The sequence below is a fragment of the Lagopus leucura genome, unplaced genomic scaffold (assembly GCF_019238085.1).
Source record: "Lagopus leucura isolate 7727_CA_CO unplaced genomic scaffold, USGS_WTPT01 Super-Scaffold_100001, whole genome shotgun sequence".
Lineage (NCBI taxonomy): Eukaryota > Metazoa > Chordata > Aves > Galliformes > Phasianidae > Lagopus > Lagopus leucura.
Window position 1 is genome coordinate 77,389,272 of NW_024962262.1, and position 3,582 is coordinate 77,392,853.

Sequence of the window (3,582 nt, forward strand, 5' to 3'; positions counted from 1 at the left end):
TCAGGAGAGGGGTGGTCAGCAGGGACAGGGAGGTGATTGTCCCTCTCTACTCGGCTCTTGTGAGGCCCCACCTGGAGTACTGTGTCCAGGTGTGGAGCCCTCAGTACAAGAAAGACATAGAGATTTTGGAAAGGGTCCAGAGGAGGGCGACTAAGATGATCAGGGGGCTGGAGCACCTCCCCTATGAGGACAGGCTGAGGGAGTTGGGCTTGTTCAGCCTGGAGAAGAGAAGGCTGCGGGGTGACCTCATTGCAGCCTATCAATACCTGAAGGGAACCTACACCCAGGAGGAGAGTAAACTCTTCAAAAGGGCTGACAACAGCAGGACTAGGGGAAATGGATCCAAGTTGAAGGAGGGAAGATTTAGGTTGGATGTTAGGGGGAAGTTCTTTACTAGGAGAGTGGTTAGGCCCTGGAACGGGCTGCCCAGGGAGGTTGTGGATGCCCCGTCCTTGGACGTGTTTAAGGCCAGGTTGGACGGGGTCCTGGGCAACCTGATCTGAATGTGTATGTTTGGTGGCCCTGCTAGGCAGGGGGGTTGGAACTACATGATCCTTGAGGTCCCTTCCAACCCGGGTGATTCTGTGATTCTGTGATCTAGATCTTTGAATGGCAGGAACAATAGTATTGGTAGTCATGTAGTACATCAGAAATATCATGTTAGGTGAATGGCAACTTCACAATAGTTGGAAAGTGTTTGACAAACGGTTTTCAGTGAATAATTTTATTTTCCAATGTCATTAGGAATTTGTCCTGAGTCTAGTGTAAAAGCAATATATATATATATGCATATTTGTTTTAATTATTTTTAGAAGAGATTATTGTAAGGGGTGATTACACAACTCTGAAAAATGATTTTGTTGTTTGATGTTTTCTCACAAGAAGAATTTATATCTGAAGCTACTATCTGTAAGTTATACCTACGTGAAGAAAACAGTCTTGTTAAGAACGTACTTCAGGTCATACCTTGTCACTGAAACACAACTGAAGCTAATATTTATCTGTCAGTGTCAAGGGAAGGAAAACCCTGTTGTTTACTGATCTTCAAAAATCAGATCTGTTTTAAAGCCAAAACAGAGTGAAAACTTAAGAGATGGCAAAAAAAAAAAAAAAAAAAAAAAAAAAAGGACCTTTCAGTTTACCTGTAGATCTTAATGTTTTTAAGTCTGAACATTTTTTGAAGGCACCTGAAATTACATATTTATAATTTTGAAAGTGTTCAAGACATTTAACTACAAAGTGAAAAGACTTAGTGAAAACAACTATTCCTATTATCATGAAAAGCATTTGCTTGTTTTGTTTTCCAAAGTTTTGTCACTTGTAGAAGTGATTATGCACATTATGGTTGCCATTATCATTTTGAAGCATGAATAAATGTCATGTTACACTTCTAGATCACAGACAAGTTATGCCCTTAAGATGTAACAAGATGTGTTCTTGTTCATGCTTTGCAGTTTGTCTTATATATCTGATCATCCCACTGCTAGAGAATAGTGTTGAGTTATTGCTGCCATTTATATTATATTTAAGAATTAGACTTGCACAGATTCATTTCTTTTTCATGACATTTTATCTTCCAGACTTGTGCAAATAAATCATGGAACATCTTTTCCCAGCGTAAGGTCACTGCAAGTGATTTTTATCTTGTTTTTTTAAATATTAAACAGCAGTAGTCTTCATCTCTTCTGATTTCTTGACACAGCATAGTGAAACATCTGTTGTTTAAAGCTTTGAAGAGTAGTTGATAAGTGCTGGTTTGTTGAAATACACTATTTACCAACTGAGGACTTATCCTGCTTGGGAAATACTCTGGCCCAACATTTATAAAAATATCATAAACTTTGGATAAGGACATTAATTCACTCCATTAAATTCCTGATTTCATTTCGTCCAATGCTACATATTTAATTTTTTTTTTTCATGTGAACTTACAAAATAATCTATTCATTCACTCTTTGCTGTAATCCAGGATATTCATCCTTTCTGCTTCTTGGTCAATTCAGCTGTTGAACAGCTGAGTGGAGGAAAGTTATGGTGAAAGATGCCACAGCCCTTCAGCCTGAGAATTTTTCCATTGATGCTCTCAAACTAGTCCTTTCCCATGATGACTTAGTCTTAATATTCTAAGTATAGTAAACATAACTGCACAGCTTACTTGGGATTATATAACATGTCTAGGAGGTTGTGGTTTTTATTTTTTCTGACCAGTGTTTTTTCTGTTTTTTTTTTTTTTTTTTTTTTTTTTTAAATATGACTTCTCTGTCTTTTGTCTCAGCAAAAGGAGAGACTATGACCTTTGATGATGCGTTTTTTAAAGTACAGAGTACTTTCATCATTTTCCATATGTCTGTTTGCCTTTCAGTTCAGGAATAAAGAAAACTCAACACTGTCAACTGCTTAAACGATGGAAAAAAATTGAGATCCCTGAAACAACAAAAAGATATGCTCAGCAGAAATAAGTGACCTGATGCTACTAAAAAATTGCTGATGTCATTCTTTTATTTACTATCTAGCTTCATGTACCATTAAACAAGGACTTCTTTAATTCTTTTGTAGAAATACCATTTCCTTACTATATTATATAGATATTCTAGATAAATTCCACTTTTAAATTTATTTATAGCTATTATGACATAAGGTTCTGTTTCATTTGCATGTTTCAGTTGTGCTAGCCTTATGTGCAGTTTCAGATTAGTTATGATACATGCCTAGATTCCATCTCTAAAATGTTTCTGTTCAGCAGCATCCGTTCTGCACTTTTCCCTCCCAGACTCCTATTCATTTCTTCCCTCATGAAGAAGAAATTCCACATTTTGCATTCCTATTCCTTTCTTCTGCATTATGCTACATCAGCTTTTTGTAACTTGTAACACTTGAAATTCTACAAAATAATCTGTACTCATTTGAGGTCAACTATAAATCATCATAAAAAAAAAAAATCTCTAATTTTCCTTTTGTGGTTTCAAGTGCAATATCAACTTTCAGACTGTATTTTCAATATAAACATTTCTAAATATATTAAAGATGGCTCATTTAGAAGTCATTGCTTATGACATGCTCTTTTTGGTAGGGTTTTCTATTATCTTTATGGCACTCAAAGTATATTATTTTATAGTAGATAATTCAGATTTTTCTACTAAAATGTATTGTGCAGGAATGGGATGCCAATATTATTATGTCAAAAGGTCATTAGAAAGCAATGAACATGCAAATCTAATTTCATCTTGAGAACACCTGACCTGGGGCAGGAAAAAAGGCATAACACTTTGATACTGACTAAATCAAAGATGTTTCCATATACAAGAGGTTCCCAAAATACAAAGAATTTCTTTAGTGCTGGCTTGTCATTAACATAGGAATGAATATGATTTACAACCACATTTCCTTTATTTCTCTCATCTATTTCTGTGCATGTCTACTCACTCACTGACAACATTAAAGCCTGCTGGGGGCTGACTGTGACTTAATGTTACCAAATACTTGAAAGAAACAATAGGCTAAGGTAAACTCATCTTTCTCCTGCCAGCTTAATTTCTACCTATCTGCTATTGTTCTGTTAATTTTACTCCTACTGCAAGACTG